General features: G+C 43.5%; 1 long non-coding RNA gene across 3 annotated transcripts in view; it reads right to left on the bottom strand.

Moving 5' to 3' along the window:
- Window positions 1–2,395: 2,395 nt before the first annotated feature.
- The window catches only part of LOC142457368 (uncharacterized), a 175,908-nt gene continuing 158,177 nt past the window's right edge, over window positions 2,396–20,126 (bottom strand). For 2 of the 3 annotated variants that reach the window (XR_012786136.1, XR_012786138.1), the window contains 2 exons: window positions 12,219–13,163; window positions 9,566–11,832 (listed from right to left, as the gene is read on the bottom strand). This is a non-coding gene — a long non-coding RNA (uncharacterized LOC142457368). Of the gene's footprint in view, window positions 8,585–9,565; window positions 11,833–12,218; window positions 13,164–20,126 lie in introns of those variants that run through there. The other variant, XR_012786137.1, reaches the window with a different exon arrangement.

The following is a 20,126-nucleotide window of genomic DNA, read 5'->3' as shown; positions in this document are numbered from 1 at the left end:
GCTTTGGGTCTTCTTTCCATGAGTTGAATTCCTTATGAAGGCTGCCATCCTTCATCTTCATCAGCAAGCGCTTTAAGTCCTTTTGGCTTTTAGCAGGTAAGGTTGTGTCATCCACATATTAATAAGCCTTTCTCTATCAACAGCTGCGGCAGTACATTGACAGGGAGCTGCTAGAGATTTAAGCTGGATTCAGAAATAGATGTCGAACAAGAGATATCATTGCTGATGTCAGATGGATCTTGGCTCAAAGCAGAGTAACAGAAAGATATTTATGTGTGTTCCGTTGACGCTGCAACTGCATTAGACTCCATGGACCATAACAAACTATGGCCAGCCCTGGGAAGAATGAGGATCCCAGAGCACTGCTTTGTGGCATTCGGATCCTGTCCATGGATCAAGAGACACTTTTCCAAGGGGAGTCAGGGATACCGCACACTAGCATAAATCAAGAAAGGTACGCACTGGGCTGGAATCCTCTCACCATACTTAGTCGATCTGCGTGCTGAGAAAATAATTAGAAACCCTGTATTATTTGAGGTAGATCGTGGCATGGGGATCGGAGGATGGCTTATTGACAATGAAACGTAGATCAGGGTAAGAGTGAAAGCAGGAGAACCGAATATTTTCCCATATTGTAAACCAAACACAAGATACCAATTCTGTGCTTAAAACCCTCCCGGGTGTGGTTTCTGGGCTTCTGCTGGGGACACAGAGATCAGAAGAAAGCACCACTCGCCCCCTTGCCTCGAAACAACAACACGGAGAACTGCAAGCCCGGGCCTGTGCGCCCATCTGAAAGGATGACCACTGCTGAGTTAGCATCAGTTCAAATGCTTCATTCAGGATGCGTCTAATCTTTTACACACAGAAGCCACACCCAAAAGTCTACACGTGTGTGTTCCATTGCACGTGGATTTCTCTAAGAGGCAGAAAGGCCAAAGAGAACCAACTGGCCCCAAAGGCCCAGGCGAGCCGGTCCTGAGCACTTGGTGACTCAGGCAGCCGTATCCAGGCACCTGTGGGGACATGGAAGCTGGAGGAGCTCACTCATTGGACGGAGCAGAGCTTGCTGGTGGGAGTAAGATGACGTTTTCTCCTTCCAGAAAGTTTTCATCTTCTCTCCATTTAAAAAATTGCAATACCCTCTTTGATCCTTAAAATCCAAGGTCATTTCCACGTCTGGTACGGCTTTGCATCACGACATTCTGCCACTGTCTCCAGCCTCATGTCTCTGACCCCCTTTCCACGCTCACCCCCCAATCTTCAAGCTATGTGCTCCGAGCTCCTGCTATTGGCTGCATTTGCTGTCCAAGCCCTGGAGCCTCTTTTCTTTGGGTTTTCATGTTGTTCCCTCTCACACTTCACATCTCACTTCAAGGTCAGCTATCAAAGATCCTTCTGTAACATCCACCCAGAAGCTGTCCCCATACTAACAACCCTTCCCTCTTCTACCTGAGGATTCCTGGTGGCACCATGCTTGATCCCTGGCCACTAACCAAAAGGCCAGCGATTGGAACCCACCAGGCACCCTGTGGGAGAGGACCTGACATATAGGTCAGAAATCATAAAAGATTAAACCCCAAACCAAACCCCTGACTGACTGTGTCGAACTCTGGTTCATGGAACCTGAGAGGACAGAGGAGGATTTCCCCGGAGGGTGGGCAAGACTGTACACATTACAAAAGCACACTCTTGTCTTCCTCCCATGGAAAGGCTGGTGGGTTCAAACAGCCTGCCTTTCAGTTAGCCACCTGTTTAATCACTGTGCCACCTGCAGGACAGCCTAGGACACCCTCTGGGCCGTTTTACTCTGTCCTCTGGGGTTGCTCTGAGTCCGAATGGATTCAAAGATATCAGGATTGGTCTGATTCCTATCACATTCTCTTACTTAGTGACCAAATTTTCTATTTAAGTATTTGTGTTTTTAATACGTATTCCCTATCTCTAGAATAAAAACTTCACAAAAGCCGAAAATATACTTTCAGTTTTCAAAATTAGACAGAAAGTCCTAACATATCACAGGCAGTTGATAAATATTTATACTGTGAATAATTTACTTTAACACACACACATTCTAAAGCTTATGAGCTAGATTGCTCCAAAGTTCTTTCAGAAAACACCAGATTTTCACAAAAGGAACAAAATAATATGGGCTATATGTAACACAGCCTTTTCTACAATAAGGAAAATTATTAATTGATTGATTATATTATTTTTAAAAGGAAATTGGGCATGATTGGAAACCAGTGCCCAGGGTTATACTATAATTTTGCTTGCACAGAGAGTTATTCATTATTGGATTCTGGCTGTGATTGCGAACCAATCCATCCAGATAACAGATTGCTTTTTATATCCCCAAACAGCAATAATATAAAGTCCATGATGGTAAAACATGTCTGCAGAAACATCCTCCCCCTCCCCCATCTCCCTCTTTCAGAGTGCAGCATGGACCCATAGTAGCATCGCAGTACATGTTTGATGTATGCTCCAATGTCCCCGCCCATAAACACCTACGTACCGTGGTGCTCCCTGGAGTAAAGAGATCACCGTGCCTGAAGAGGCAGTTCCACTCCAGCTTCAACGCTCACAAGCCGAGCGGCCGGGGCAGAGCGGCCTCCGGCTCTGTGGACAACGCAGGCAGACGTAGGTGACGTCTCGTGGTCCACCTGGAACCTCGAGGGGCTTTCCTCTGGTGATGCATCCTGAAGTTCCCTGAAAGGCAGAGAGCTGCTTCCTTGTAAAGCGGAGACTTTAAAACCAAAGCAAAGTCCTCCGACTATGCCAAGGAGAGCTTTATCCTGGATTGGATGGATAAGAACATAGCAGAAAAATGCATGTCCGTGTGTCTGTGTGCGTGCACGTGTGTGTGTGTGTGTGTGTGTGTGTGTGTGTGTAAGAGAAAGAAACCAAGCAAAATATGTTCTGCTCATTAAATTGGAAAAATACTAAAGTTGAACATAGTTTATCTAATCAAATGTAGTTGATCTTAAAAGTTCTTCCTTGAGGCAAAATGGTTTTAATGAGCAAAGTGCGAGACACCGAAGGAATTCCAAAAAATGTTCCGAGCATTCCCAAGGCCTTTTCCATCCTGGTGACACTGTTTTGTGTAATCATCATCATCATCATCACTATTAAACCTAACGATCCCAAGTGCAATCCGTTCTTGGCACGGTCTGCCTCTGTCCTAATCCTCCTGCCTCACAGCATGGTCTGTTCTCCTCGGGCTTGTCGGCTGAAGGCACGGAAGTGAAGGTGAGCCGGTGTCCTGTGGCTGGAGGCGGGAGTCTGAGGGGGAGGAAGAGAGATTGAGGCCAGCGTGTGTTTCTGTGAGCTTGAGGAAGTGGCTGCTGAGGGACGGCTTAACTAAGCCTATGATGGTAGAAGCAGAAGCTAATGGATTTAGCAGGTGGATGGGGGACAAGGGAAGAGATAGCGGAGACTTTGGTTAAATGGTACACCACCAGTCGTCATCAGCCAAGACAGCAAGGGGGGAGGGCCCAGAAAGAAAGTGGTCAGGCAGGTGACTAGACAATTCCGCTCTCCTGCCCCTCCCAGCGCTCCTGCCTGCCCCCCCCCCTCACAAACACAACAGGCGCCCTGTCTTCTTAGCTGCTCCTTGCCCATTGGCTCCAAATCCTCTCATCTTACGTGCAATGGAAGGAAATACCACCAAGCCTTGTGCCATCTCCACAATCACTGGTGTGCTTGCGTCCACGGCTGACGCTATTGCTCCGCAAGCTCTCCTTAAGGAGTTCCCTCATTTTGCTGACCCTTGGCTTTATCGAGCGTAGTGTCCTTTGCCGGTGGTTGGTCTTTCCTGATGACCTGCCCACAGTGAGCGAGTGGAAGCTCGTGGACTCAATAGTCCTTGTTCACACCGCCGCTGCTGTTGCTCTGCACGGTTTCTCGCCTGCTGGTTCACAACAGAGCTGGCTGCGCTTCACTCTGCTGCCGTATATGCCGGCCTCTAGATCCACCTGGCATCTTCGCCAACATCTAAAACTGTAAAATTCCTTAGCAGTCCTTCGACAGTAGACAGTGTTCACAAATGATGATGATGAGCTGCAGCGCCACTGCAGGGGCTGGCGAGACAAGCCCCCACATATCTCTAACAAGACAACCTCAGCTGATACATGCTTATCATTACAGGACCTTGATCACGGCTAGTCCCTTTTTTTCTTTTTCACTTATGATATAGAATGTTGGCCGTGTGTCAGACTGGGTTGTCTAGAAAAACAAAACAAGTGACATGTGTATAAGTAAGAAATTTATGTCACGAAGTAGCTTCATATGGAGAAAGCTTCCCAGTCCGGTCCAACGCCAGCCAGAGCCCTCTTGAGACTCACGTAGCTCAGGCTGAGGATGCAGACAGGTGAAGTAGGATGCGGAGACACCGCGAACCGGTGGATACAGAGTCATGTGGGTCCAAAGTCGGGAGGAATATGGCAGGGTCAGCTCCCAGGGTCAGTGGCCCATGTGGGGCCATCTTTGGAGGCAGACACAGAGTTGCCAACAAGCAGGGATGTGAAGGACCAGAGAGGAAGATGTTATCAGCGTCTCTTATAAAAAGACCACACCCTCAAGAAGGCATCATCAGACTGATCCTGAGTGACAGGTTGGACTCTGCCCCTAGACTTTCACACGAGTGCAAGTCGACATAAGAATCTAACCACCACAGAGAGGGAATCTATTTCAAGAGGGAAAAGCCATTAAGGCCGCGCTCTCCACGTTCTGTGGGCACCAAAGGGAGACTCTTCCCCTGTCCCTTTGCGAGTGAGTCTGATCCGCGCGCCTTTGATGGTCGCTCATGGGTCACCTGAATCAGAACCACATGGTGTAGTTCAATGTCAACTCCCTGAGTCAGCATCTTTGGAGGTGGAACCTGGGGTTCTGAGTTCAGCAAACTCGTTAAGTGGCATCGCTAGTCATCGAAACTCCAACATATCAAATGTTCACTAAAACTCTGGCAGCATTTCCGCTTGGGTGAAGGAGTCCATGTGCCAGAGCGGGCACCTGGCCAGTCCTTAACCTCAGTGTGGACGTATCGACCAGGGACAAAGGAAAAGGTCCTTCCCCTCTCCCTGGCCCCCTGCAGTGTTTGCAGGCTGTTCCTGTGGACAATATAGATTAGATGCTTCCAAGCACTCAAGAGCCTAAAGGTTAATGAGATATCTCATTCATATTTCATGATTGCTGTTTGCCCTTCTCTGCCTTTGGGGCATAACAATGGAGAAAGCAATCAATAGAATAGTAACAGAAGCACACGACAATTAGAAGATACCAGAAATAATCCATGGACTCCAACTGTACTTAAATCCAAGGCACCAAATTAATAAATTATCAACAGAGATCATTATCTGACAATGCATGGAGGAAAAAGATCAAACCCAAGAAATTAATGCCATCATCCAATTTCCTTCTCACGGGTCCCCTACCTGTGCGAACATACCTGGTCTGTAGCATCTGTCCTATTTCTTGACATTGGGGCAGTCCTCTAGGACTTTGTTCTGAAAACCTAAGCTCTTCGTGGTGGCTGCTCTTCTTCAGTGCTCTTGACTAGGTTCTGACTCCTAGTGATGGCATGTACCACAATACAAAGCAGTGCAAAGTCGTGCATCTTCCTTACGACTTTTGTCACATTTGGGCCCCTTATTGTAGCCACTGTGTCCATCTACATTACCGAGGGCCTGTTCTCGTCTGATAACGTGCCTAAAGCCCATGAGACAAACTCTTTCCGTCTTCTCTTCTCAGGAGGATCTTGGCAAAGCTTCTTCCAAGACAAGTTTGCTTGTTCTTCTGGCAGTTCATGTTATATTCAGTATTCTTCTTCGACATCCTAATTCAAAGGCATTCATTCTTCACGTCTCCCTTATTCAGTGGCCGTTTTTAGTGCAAAGGAGTCCATTTATAAAACTGGTTGGGTAAGAAGCAACTAATTCCTCAAAGTGACATCTTTGATTTTTAACACGTTAAAGCGGTCTTTGCTGCAGATTTGTCCAGTGGACTATTTCATCTGATTTCCTGGTTGCTGCTTCCATGAATTTTGATTTGGGTTCTGAATAAAGTAACATTCTTAACAACTTCAATCTTTTCTCCACTTATCTTAATGTTATTTATTGGTCCATTTGTGGGGATTTTTATTTTCCTTACATTGAGTTGTAATTAATATTGAAAACTACAGTCTTTGATCTTCTTGAGTAAGTGCTTCAAGTCCTCAAGTCAAGTCTGTGTCATCTGCATATCACAGTTGGATATGATTCTATTTTCAATTATGATATCATGTTTTTCTACATAGAGACCACATTCTTCTTTTATAAAGTCCCTTTGCTTAGCCTACAAATTGAATACGTATGGCACATATTTCCTTATTATTCACATTTCCTTATTTTAAACTACACACTACCACCCTATTCTGTTCAAATGACTACCTCTTAATTGACATGCAATAAGATACAGTGTTCTGGAATTTACATTCTCTGCACTGTTATCTATAAATCATTATGATCCACATAGCTGGATGCCTTTGTGTAGTCAATAAAACACAGATAAACCTCTTTCTATTATTCTCTGCTTTCCGCCAAGAAACATCTGACATCATCAACGATATCCTTCATTTAATGTCCTCTTCTGAATTAGGCTTGACTCTGACACTCCATGTCAATGGATTTCAGTTCTCCAATTATCTTCAAAATATTAATTTGTATATTAGTGATCCAAACTCCAAACCAAACCTTAGTCCTTGAGTCCATCCCAATTCTGCCCTATAAGATTTTCAGACTCCCACAAAGATCCCCAAAGAGCAGCTAGTGGGTATGCTCCACAGATCTTACCAGTTAGCAGTAAGAGGCTTAAATATTTATGCCACCAGGGCTTGATATTAATGATCCTATTCAATAACTTTCACATTCTGTTGGGTCACATTTCTTTGAAATGGACATGCATATGAAACTCTTTCAGTCAGTTGGCCAGGTAGCTGTGTTCTAGGTTTACTGGAGAAAACAAGAGATTGGCTTTAGTGCTTAATCAGTTTGTTGAAATCGTTCAGTCAGTAGTGCATCAAATCTGGGAGATTTCTTTTTTTACCAAGACCTCAGTGTAGCTTGAAGTTCATTCTTCAATGCCATTGGTTCTTGGTCACATGCCACCCCCTCAACTACCGATTATTTTTGCTATTGTGAAGTTGTGTATTCTTCCTATTACCTGTTTTTGAAGCTATCTACACAGTTTAACATTTTGCCCATAAGACTGAGAAACATCAAGGATGTATATCCATTTTGGTTTTGAAAACATGGTCATTGACATTCCATCTCAATGCTTACTTAGTCTTTGCAGGTCACCCTTTGAAATTTTCTATTCAACTCTTGTTTTGTTTCTTCCCCCATTGATTTCAGACTTGTTTTGATTTTCTTCAGCTTCCATTTGAACTTGAAGATGAGCAATTAGTCGTTTGTCCCATAGTTAGTTCCTGGCCTTGTTCAGACTGATGATATTGAGATTTTGAATGGTTTCTTTCCACAGATGGTCGTCTGTTTGATCATTTGGTATCTAGTCGTTATATAGTTACCATTTACGTTGTTAAAACAGGGTATTTGCAATGACTACGTTGCTGGTATTAGAAAATTTCATCATGTGACCTCCACCATCATTTCCACCAACCACCAAGGTGGTATTTTCTAACCATTGACCCATCCTTTTGTTTCCAGCTTTCATATTCCAATCATCCTGTTTGCACACTTGATCAATTTCAGACTCCAAAAGTTGGTAAAATTACCTTCAGTTTCTTCATCTTCAGCACTGGCAGTGGGTAGATAAATTTTAATATAGTCATATTCACAAGGACGCTTATAGGTATATACATATTATCCTTCCACTAACAGCATTGTACTTCAGGATAGATTTTGAAATGTTCTCTCTGACAATGAATGTAACACATTTCCTCTTCAATTTCTGATTCCCAGCTGTGATAGTTACATAATCTACTGTCAACTTGCAAAAGGGTGGAGTCTAGCCTGTCAATCAGGTCGTAGCCTGACGACCCCATTTGGAGGTGCCACAGAGATAATTAGCTAACGGGAGGTCAGATACACATAGACTCTCTGTTCATCTTTCTGCTGACAAGACACATGGAGCTATGCTAGAGTCCTGGAACTGGAGGAGCCACGTGGAGAGCGAAGCCAGCGCTGAGATGCTTCCACTGCCACTGGATCCACAAGACTTTTCCATCCACTGGCCTGTGCTCTTCCTGCATTCGGTGTCATTGCATGTGTTTTGTGAGTCTGAAGAGGACTTTATAGACTCATATTGAACATATGGGCTAATATCCACTTTAGGGACTTGATCTGGACTGGGCTGGGATATTTCCTCAATATACAATTGCTCTTTTATATAAAACTCTTTCTTATACACATATGAGCGTTTCTGAATTTGTTTCTCTAGTTAACTCAGACTAACCCACCAGCATAACAGACAATAATCAGTCAATACCAGTCCACTGAAGCTTTCAGTCCAGGCATCCGTTTCACGCTTGACTGTTAGCAGTTTCCCTAGACCCATGCTTCCTTCACTTCCTGTTCTGATTATTGCTCTGATGATGGAAAAGACAAGAGAAAATCAACATGTTTGTGAAAATGAATGGTTTGAGCATTCACTTTCTAAATTCACATTTTAGCAGAAATGTGCAGCTTTTTTAAGGAGTAAAGTTTTTTCTAAGCCTTTTGGACTGGGGGTGCTTTACGAATTAGTAGTCTGGCTTTTCTCTTTTACTTTGATGCCCTCTTGTTATCTCATAGAGCTCTTTGGGCTATATTTTTAAAGTGAATTTCAAAGAAATCATTTGCTGGTTGTTTGTTTTTAAATAGTCCAAGAAACTGTATGAATCCTCTCTCAATCTTACAAAATTAGCACCCCCCAAAGAAAATCTGTTCTTTGAGGCTGAACATTTCTAACATACTTTAAAAGAAACTTGAGTGACTGGATAATTTAGGAAATCTAATTAATACTATTATTCAAATTTATGCACCAACCATGAAAGCTAGTGATGAAGCAATTGAATAATTCTATCAAATTTTTAGTCAGAAATTTATCAGGCACACAATCAAGATGCATTAATAATTACTAGTTAGTTGTGTGTGAAAATTGGGATCAAAGAGGGATAGTAGTAAGAATATAGGGCGCAGTTCACATGCTGGAATTTTTCAAGACCAATGACTTCTTCATTCCAAATACCTGGTTTTCAACAACAAAGGGGCAACTCTATACATGGACTTCACTAGATGGAATGCACAGGAATCCAGTGGAGTTCATCAGTGGGAAGGGTCTATGAAAAAGCTCGATATCATCAGCCCAAACAAGGCCAGGTGCTGGCTGTGAAATAGACCATCAATTGCTCATTTGCAAGTTTAACTTGAAGCTAAAGGAAATTTTGAGTCTATAAGACTCAAAATAGGATCATAAGTACATCACACCTGATTTCAAGAACATTCTCCAGAAGCGATCTGATACACTGAACACTAATGACAGAAGACCTGAGCTGTAGGATGACATCAAGAACATTATACATGTAGAAAGCAAAAGGTCATTTAAGAAAAAGGAGCGAAGGAAAGATCAACATAGATGTCAGGAATTATAGAAGAAGACAGGGCTGAGACACAGGTATCAGGCAACAGTCGGGAAGAGCATCCTGCTGCACTACACCTAGGATGGGAAGAGAAGCCCCAGACAAAGAAAGGGACAGACATATATGCCCTCAGGGGTGGAGACTTGGGATTGGGATCGGGAGAGCATTACGTATCCTCATAATTCTCAAGTTTGAATGAAGGAAGTGGTATGGCCTATGACATGACCAGGAAGCTTTTGGATTGTGGGACTGTATGGGGAATGGAGAGAGTCTGTGAGCAAGAAGTATGGGAGGGGACGCTTGAAATGGCCAGGCATCATTTCACTCTCAGCTGGACCCATCAAGGAGAGACTGAATTACTTGGCTCTTAAATGTAGAGTAGCTAGCACAAATGGAATAAATGATGCAATTAAAGAATAAACAAGATTCTTAAGGACAGTTTGAGAAGATAAAAAATAGTAATAGAGTGAAAGGTGCAAAGACCTGGAGTTAGGAAACCAAAGGAGAACATGATCAGCATATCTCAACCTGAAAGACATTCCAGAAAAGATTCAAGCAAAATGCAGTATTAAAGGATTCTCTTGGGGAAATATTGAGTAATTCAGGAAGCATCAGAAGAAGCTCCCAATAAAATGATTTAAAAAGAGTTACAGTCTAGGAAACTGCACATGGGCAGTTCTACCTTGGAGGAGGAGAAAAGGGAGGAAGGAGTCTGGTCACTGAATGAGAGGTAGCCTATAATGAAGAACCAATGGTGTTGAAGCGAGTTCTGAGCTGCAGTGACGGTGACAGCGAATGCTGAAGGCAATCCTGCAACAGCTGGCTTCAGAAGAGTATGGGGTATGAGGGAGATCATTGCTGAGCTTCAGTTGAAGGCAGAGGATACCAGAAATATATTTGCTTGTGCTTTGTTGACTGTGAAGAGGCTTTTGGACTACACTGGCAGAAGCTTCCAGAACCCTCACCTGGAACACTTAAGAGAGAGGAGACTTGTGCCTACAGGGGCCCAGAGGCATGGGATGTGGTAGGGAGGGGCTGACTGAGAGTTCCGAAGCCTCAACCCCCAGACTCAAGTCTATCAAGTGCCTAGATGAGTCCCTGCCTTCAGGGAACCTCAGCTTCCCCATGGCTGAAGTGGACTCCCCCATGACCTGACCTAACACAGTGTACTCACAGTCAATCGCTTAATCACTTGTAAGCCAACACAATGGCATAGAGGTGGGATGAAACACCCTTTCTCAGATCACAGTGCTAATGTCAATGGAAGGGTGTGGCCTACTTCCAACAGGCGGGAACCCTGTCCAAAAGCTCACTTGCTTTGGGCTGGGCCTGAACCCTTCATCTGAGTCGTCAGCCTCCTTCGCCATGCCGCCTGTTCAGCCTGCCACCTAATACACGATAGGGCCAGGCATTATCATTTTAAAAGAACGGATGCTTTTGTTTGTTTCCCTGAAGTAGAAATCACATAAATAAAGTGACGTTTCTTTTCATTTTTTTCTGATATGTTGAAGATCATACCAAGCAAAGGAGATATGAAAATAGAAATTGAAGGTATTTGGAATAAAATTTTAAATAATTGTGATCAAACTCTAAAACACGTATCTAAGTAAGCTGAGCTTTCAAACATCGCTTTCAAGGACCTCATCATAAGCAGAATTGTATTTGCACATTTAAACCAAAAGGATTCTTCCTGTTGCCCAGGTCTGCGCTTGGCAGGTTGTGCTTTGCACGCTTCCATGATAAAAGCCAGTCCTTCTCGACATAATACAAACGAATGAAATGTGCCCTCATCCCTTTATTTGGTGTTTTTGACGTTTAGAAAATAGGCATTAGCACTTAGGATTTTTATACATTATATTCAAAAGTTCATGGTAAAACATAATTGCATTTGTCCATGAACTTTTTGAAGCCCCTCATTTCATAGGGTTGGATTTTATTTTGAACATTTTTTGTTTACTAGCTTTCGATCACTTTTGTAAATCACCATTCGCTCCTTCTTTCCTTGCTCATTGATACAGGACTCATCCAACGATGATCTAAAGAGGGTCAGAAACCAGCACTTCCTTGGACTGGACAATGAGAAGTCTATAGCTGTGAACTTTCTATTGAATGCCAGGTTTCATTCGCGGCACTTCCATTTGGGTTTTTCACAGACTGGTATTGATGCTCTTCTCCATGGCAATATGTCTTTTCATGAAGTGATGCCTTGAGCAGACCTGAGATGCAGGAATAATTTGAATTTTTATTTGTTGAGTGCTTAGATATTTTCAAAACGTTTACATATATTGTCCCCTCCATTCAGATCCACCGAGAGAACTAAATCATTCTCCTTCAGAATTATATTCCACGTTGGGGGTTTAGAAATTCAAATAGGTAAAGGATCATGTCAGCCAGCACATGAGAAAAAGAAGCAGATTAAATGAAGGAATGGCCCCTCCCAACTCCCAAGTGGCTTCGTAGGGTGAAAATCTCTAATTAATTTGCCACAGTTCAGGGTCCTGTGGGTTGACAGTCTCGACGTGTCAGCACAATTTGAGGCAGTCACATTAACCAAGCTCATAAAACTAAAACGCAGAATAGGAATACCGATGGATTGACTCACTGTGAGAAAAATGGCCGCGAGGGGACCCTTCACTCAGCATCGGATCAATGAATGGTCCCTGCAGACACGCCACTGCTGTCACTGCCGATCGTGTCATCCAGTGAGGTAGTCCATGATGCCTCTGCTCCTCGGACCACTCCCCATACTGAACCATACGGAATCCTTGTTAAGTGTCAGAGACTCCTTTCCAACCAACAGCACCCCATGCAGAACAGAAGGAGACACTGCCTGGTCCTGTGTCACCCTGGCCATCATCGCTAAGTTAGAGCAACTGTGTCATGGGGAGGCTTCCTCTTGGACACAGATGCTACGCTTTTCCAAGCATGGCGCCCTTCTCCAGGGATTGGCCACTCCTGATAACATGTCCACATTCTGTGAGAGCAAGATTCATGGTCCTCACTTTGAAGGCGCATCCTGGCTCTGCTTCCGACACAATGTGGTCACTGTTCTGGCAGCCCCCGGTTCTGGTTGGGTCAATCTTTTTCACCAGCACCACAATTCAAAGACAGACAGTTTTTCTTCTTTGTTCATGGACCAGCCTGCATATGGCGTGACTGAAAGAAAATCCCACGGTGTGGGTCAGGCACATTTTCATGCTTCTTAAAGCTTTAAAGTGGTCTGTGCAGCAGATGTGCCCAGTGCAATGTGTCATGTGATTGATCGATTGCTGCTTCCATGAGTGTGGATTGTGGATCCAAGTCAAACAAATCCTTTAGCACTTCAATGGTTTCTTCTCTTTGATAATCATGCTTATTGGTCCAGTTGTGAGGGTTTCTATTTCCTTGCATTGACTTGTAATCTGTACTGAAGGCTGTATTTGTTTACCTTCTTCTGTAAGTTCTTCAAGTCCACCTTGTTTGAGCAAACAAGGGTGTATCAACTGCATATAGTAAGTTATGGATAAGCCTTCCTGCAATCCTGTTGTAGCATCCTTCTTCAGATGGTCTGAAAAGAAAAAAACAAAGAAACTGTGTAAGTCTGACGAATGAACACAACCCTGACACACACGTTCTTGATTGTAAATCACATAGAATCCTCTTGCAATGTTTAAACATGTTTAGTAATATTTATAATAGCTTTTAATCATATAAATTATGTGATGAATATAGTTACAAATTGTTTACATGTCATCTTTCTTAGATTATATGGATATGAACAGTAGATTTATTTTGTAAAAGTGTTTCTATGTTTAATTTAATTTGTTAATTAGAACACTATAAATATTAGTAACTGAAAACAATCCTTGAATTTTTTTCTTGTTCTTTTCTTGCAATTACTATTTAAGTCTCAATAAAGTTATTGATACTTCAAAAGGAATACTCATCGCAAATCAAACTACTTAAAAGAATCAATGACTGAAAACACAGGAAGCAACAAAACAATGAACTTATGGTTTTGTTGCATGCACATGAACTTGTGTGATTGGAAGCATCGATGTAATTGGGGGATAAAGACAGCCCTGGCTGGAGTGCGCTGAAATGTCAAAAAGGAAATGAGCGGAGTTTCAGCTCTGTAGGTATGTTGACACATGTAAGCTGGGATTGATAAAGAAAAACCATTTTTTCTGTTGTTTGTATTAGTCTGGGTTCTCCAGAGAAGCAGGGCCAGTGACCCTTGTATAGGTATGCGCATAGAAAGAGATTTGTATCAAGAAATGGCTCTCACTCCAGATCAAGTCCATGGGTCAAATGTAAGCTGGAGGCTTCTCCTGACCCCTGTAGGTGTAGGGGCTGATGAACCGGAGCAAGAAGATAAAAGAGGAAGATCACAGGCTGATGGATACTCAGCTCAATGAATCTGCAGCCGCCAGTCAGCAGATTTCTCCTGGAGTTGGCAGGTGACGTAGCAGGAGCGCAACAAGCCAGATGCAGGATGCAGTGAAGCAAAGGACATGAGCTAGAGCACACACTGTCCCATGAAGCCTCCCTCCATTGTATCAAGGCTGCATCCAGATTAAGGAGGTGGAGCGCCACCCTACTCTTCCTGAAACTGCTTGACTGCTTCACAGAAGATCCCATTATGGAGTTGGCCACACCATGGTGTACCACACTGTGGGGGAATCCTGGCCTAGCCAAGTTGACATAAAACCTAAAGGTCATATGGTTATAACTAACTACAGGGTGGCTGTTGTTTTTCGTAAAAGTGATAAATTTCTGTTGAAACACTGAGCAACAATATTGGAGACAGTCACGTTGATGTATTCCTCTCTGACGGTGTCACCTGGTCAGGTCCACAAACCCACATCCACTAGTACTGCCAAAGAAAGACATCACAGTGGAAGTCATGTTGTCAGGTTGCCTGATGAACCTGGCAACTGGCAACAGATCCTTAAATGAAACTGAGCTCACTGTGCGTGTTGATGGTGAAGTGAGTCAAGGCACAGGCTAGCCCACCACAAAATGTCAGGGTGAAAAACTGACTCAGATTCAAAAGTCAGGCCAAGGATCAACTGATGAATGGATGAGTACAATGTGGTCCATACACCCAATGACATATTATTCATCAACAAGAAGGAAACCAAGTAGTGATTCATGCAATCATGGATGATGTTTGGAAACAATGTTACATGAAAGAAACAAGCCACAAGAGAATGATTTCATTAATGTAGATCCACCAGAATAGGTAAATTCATAGAGACAGAAGGTGGAGGAGCGGTCATCTAGGATGGGGGATACGGGGGAAGGGGCTGGGGAATTGGGATGTGGTTGCTCATGGGTATAGAGTAATAAACATTGATTATGGTAATGGTTGCAGAAATCTGCAAATGTATTAAAAGCCACTGAATGGGCTACAAAGTTGAATCATGTGGTAGATTCACTGTATCTCAGTAAAACTGCTAACCATGAGTCAAAATAATTGACTCTATTCACAAGCTAAAAAAGGGAACCATGTGACCAAGTCAGTAGATGCAGAAAAAAAGCATTTGCCCAAATCCAAAATCTATCTCTAGAAAAATGTCAGCAAACTGAAAATACAGAGAAATGTCCCCTACCTGATTAAAAGGGATCTAATAGCAATGACTTCTTAACATACACGGATTATTATTATTTTTTATTTCATGGAAAAACTTCATTATTGTTTATTTTATGTTAATTATTTATTTTAAATAAATCACTGTATTGATGGCTCTTACATATATTTTAACACACCATGTATCTGTTATTGACATCAACAATTTCTAAACATTGTCTTTCTTCTCCAGTCTTTTGATATTAGCTCTTCCCCCTTCCTTCCTCCCTCCATTATCTTTTCATTCTTTTTGAAACCCCCCTCCTGCTTAATGCTTCCTTCAAGATCACAGCTGGAATGATCAAACAAGCAAGGGCAAGAAATCCAAAGCCCCAAAGCTGCAGGCTGCCTGCTTTTGATCTTGATCCACTTGGATCAAATACCATAATGAGAAGACAGCCCTGAAGTTCCACTTGTAAAATATATTCTTTCTGCTGCTAACACTGTATGGTGAGTAAATGCTTCCAATAAGCTAACTGGCATCCTTCTATCTGGCAAATGAAGTCCTCTAAATTGTCCAGCCGGAGACACAGTTGTGCCATTTTCACTTTGAGTGTGAAAAGCAAGTATGTTTTGTGAAAAATTATTATTTGGATATATAGCAAGAGGGGAATAGAACTATGTACACATATCTATATGTTAAGAATTAAGGTTGCACAGATGGACATTGGGCCTCGACTCAAGTACTCCCTCAACACAACACTTTGTTCTAACAGTCAGGTATTCTGTGATGCTCACTTACCGAACAAGATCACTGAAGACAAAATAGGTGCATAGTAAATGTGGTGAAGAGAGCTGATGGTGCTCAGGTATCCAAAGATATAGCATCTGGGGTCTTTAAGGCTTGAAGATAAACAAGCGGCCATCTAGCTCAGAAGCAACAACGCCCACATGGAAGAAGCACACCAGCCTGTGTGCTCATGAGGTGTTGAAGGGATCAGGTATCAGGCATGAGGCATGTAAGACTCAGAACAAAATCTACCCAAGGTGAATTGGGAGGCATGGAGTAGAAGCCCAATGCCCATCTGTAGACAGTTGTACATCCCCCTAAGATGGGTCACAGAGAAGATATGAGCCAGTCAGGGTGCAGTGTAGCACCAATGAAGCACACAACTTTCCTCTAGTTCTTTGGTGCTTCCTTCCCCCCACTATCATGACCTCAATTCTACCTTAAAAATCAGACTAGACCAGATCATGCACACTGCTACAGATGAGAGCCCTAAACACAGAGAATCCAGGATAGATAACCGCCCCCACCCCCCGCCAGGGCCAACAATGAACATAGAGATACCAGGAGAATTAGGGGAGGGGAGGGGAGGAAAGGGGAATTGATCACAAAGATCAACCTATAACCCCCACTCAGGGGGATGAACAATGGAAAAGTGGGTGAGGGGAGATGGAGGACCATGTAAGATATGGAAATAATAATCTATAATTTATCAAGGCTTGTGAGAGTGGGTGGAGGAGGGAGGGAGAAGAAATGGGGAGCTGATATCAGGGGCTCAAGTGGGAAGAGAATGCTTTGAAAATGATGATGGCAGCATATGAGCAAATGTGCTTGACACACTGGATGAATGTATGGATTGTGATAAGAGATGTAAGAGCCCCCAATAAAAGTTGGGTTTTTAAATTATGATTTGGAAGGAAAAACAACAAGAACATGGTGGGTGGGATGGAACGGAATGGTGGATGGCATGGCTGCAGTTGAGGAGGGTCTAGTTATTAGCATATATGTGTTGTGCTTCTTTTATTAGAGAGAGCCCAGAGGAGTGTAGTGTGGTCAGTTGTTTAGAAATAAATGCCGTTCACTGAAGCAGAAAGGGGTTGGCCTTGAACATCAGGTTTTGTTGTTGTTGTTGTGGGGGGAGGTCTGTGTTCTCAGTTTTGCAAGTTACCAGGGAGAGCTTTTCAGCAGGGTGAGTTTCAAGTGCAACCAGCTCTGGTACACCCCACCCTGCTGGGAGGACACTGCCTTCCACTCTCCCCAGTTTCTGCAGGATAAAGAAAAAGAGAAGAAGATGGACAAAGCTCTTAGCTCTCTACACACCAAGGCTGCTCCTTAGGTGCCATCTCCTGCCAATTAACTCCCTGGACTCATTCTGCCTTCCTCCAGTGCTGAGACCTGCTGCGAAGCCCTTCTGACTTGGATCCTGCCCTTCATCCAAGTGCGCCTGACATCAAACTGCTCGGGAGGCAGCAGGCTACTGTTCTACACGTCCTGGGAGAGCAGGGTAGGCCACTGCAAATGCTGCTCCGTTTCACTCTATGTTGCAAATCACTCCAATTCTTTTCCAAATGAAGCAAGGATATGAGTGTGCACTCTTTCATTTACGTAAAGAAAAAGCTTCTAGCTTATAAGGCACACATCTGTGCAAGGACACACAGACAGTAGGATTTTCTGCCTTAATTGCTCTCTTTAGGAAAGAAAGGTGAGCACACACACAAAAAAAGGACAAGAAATGTGAACACCCGGAAAACACATAAAGATTTGTGAGGAAACAAAGTGCGGGTGAGGCGGTGGAGTCACCGGAAATCGGGAGTTGCCACGGGGAATGTCAATCTGCTGCATCCTCTGGAGGGAGCAGTCGGAGATGTGCAGCTCCTCTGTAAGTCCACTCCCAGGCCTGTGTCCAGAATGTCACTGGCCACAGCCATGGATGGTTACTCGCATTTAAACTTTAAAGTACACATGCCCCAGTGTCACTACCACCACTAGTGCTCTGAACGGGTTTCTAACACCACCCTTCAGGAGAGGGCCCAGGGTTCTTTGGGGTTAGGGTTGGTTCTAGGCCTGGGCAGGAAAAGTGCAGGCTGAGCCTGGAAAATGCTACAGTGTCAGCAGGTAAGGAGGTGTGCCACCTACTAGGCCCTTAAAAAAGGCAAAAACAAGACCCATGCAAACAAAACCCAACAATGCCTGTAGGTCAACTGAAAGAGCTTCGAATCTCCAAAGCTAAAACATTTGGAGCAAAAAACGAGGCAGTGTTGGAAACCAGTTTGGAAAGTGCCCATCGAGTTTATCTATGAATCCATCGTGAGAGGAATAAAGGGCTGAATAGCGCAGTAAGTGGAGACAAGGGCCCTGTGGAGAAGAGCTCATCATGCCCACGACCTCAACATGACCTTCACCCAAAGAGCAGTGTGGGCAGCACCCGCCATCCACAGTTGAATCACTTTTCAATTCTGACTCGTGGCAAACCTGAAGGACAACGTAGACCTGCTCCCAGCTTTGCTCCCCAGATTTTTCTCAGCCGGTCACTTCTTAGGGGACTAAATAACTCCACCTTTTTCCCCAGGGAGAAGTTGGCGGGGGGCCCAAATTCCCAACCATTTGGTTATCCGTCATCTGCCTAACCCACTGTTTCAGGGCGATGCTGTGTGGGCAGGGAATCCTGTCAAGGGGAAAAAACCTGACAACACGTGGTCAAGGTTAACACCACCATCAATCAGTCATGTCTGGAGAGTGAGCCTCTGATACAACATGATGAAATGATCGTCTCACTTCTGAAGCCTGTCTATCCCAAACCAGCACCTCCAGTCCAGCCATCCTGAAATCATCACAGAAATCCTAAAGGAGGGTCGTGATTCTAAGTAGCTGGCCTGTTCTCCCCAATCAATGCGAACAAGAATGTTCAAAGCAACTTTTTTTAATGATTTTGTTCAAAAGCAAAGAACCCCAGTAACCATCAAAAGGGGACTGAATAACTGAATTGTGGCATTTTTATACAGTAGATTCCTGCACTCCTTTATATGCGTGAACAAGGAGATGTGCGGGAGAGAATCAGATTACAAAAATCAAATATATTTTAAGTCCTTTATAATTCAGAAATTATAAAAAATTGAACAGTCCCTTGCTTAGGGATACAATCGCAGGTGGTAAAATTACAAGTAGAAGTGAGACAATAACAGTCACAAAATTCAGTTCAGTCCTCGGGACAGAAGGTGACAGACAGGAGCATTTAGTGAGAGAAGTAACTGGATCCCCGGTGGCCTTGGTCAAAGTCTTGGGCTAAAAAGGGGGTCGGGGGTGGCTTGCAAATGTTGAATTTCTCCTCTTGCCTCACAGTTTACATTTTGGCCTGTGGAAGGCAATGGAATATGTCATCGACCCATCTCAGCTTTATCCGATTCCTCATCTTGCTCCGTACCACTTTTCTCTAAGAGGGTGCTCCTCACTGTAACCAAGTCTGCCTCTGGGTTCACCCTCGGAGTTAAGGCTCACTGCCTACCAAGGTCTTGTTTCCCCTACTCGTTCCCGCACACCCACAAGGTCTGTTAGTGGTGAAGCTTCCAAATTTGCATCCCTAATTTTCAGTCTGGATTCATAGTCTAGTTGGACACTCCAAAACTGAAAATGGCTATTAATATATACCTCCCAATCCAGCAGTACTGCCTTGCAAGTCAAATGAGCAAGACCACTTCAGAGCATCCATTGGTTGGTATTTGTCACCCAAAGAGTGATTCTTCTTATGGTGGTACAACACTCCCAAGAAGAATCCGCACCGTGTAGCAAGCTTCAGGCTCTCTCGGGGATGTTAAAAACAATACCTAACAAGGCACTCCCCATTCTCTTTCACTCCCATTTAGCATCCTCTCCTGGATTTGCTTAACTCAATCTCTACCCACTCTTCCATGGCTTTATTAAATACTTATTTCATTTTAATACCTACTATGCACTCCAAAATAATAGTCAGGTGGGAAAGGCTTTTTGAAATTATTGTTTTTAGTTCTCTCCCATGCTGATTTTCTAAATGCCTCATTTTTTCTTATTTGAATGTTCATCAAAGTATGTATTTAACCACAACTGATGGGTAAGCTGGTTGCTTTTAATAATACATAGCATTTTGCAAATTGTTTAGACTATTTCATTTTAAAGTATGATGTTCAAAAGTGCAGCAC

Source organism: Tenrec ecaudatus, chromosome 9 (assembly GCF_050624435.1).
Source record: "Tenrec ecaudatus isolate mTenEca1 chromosome 9, mTenEca1.hap1, whole genome shotgun sequence".
NCBI lineage: Eukaryota > Metazoa > Chordata > Mammalia > Afrosoricida > Tenrecidae > Tenrec > Tenrec ecaudatus.
The sequence above is the reverse complement of the archived record's forward strand: the minus strand, read 5'-3'. Positions and strand labels throughout refer to the sequence as shown.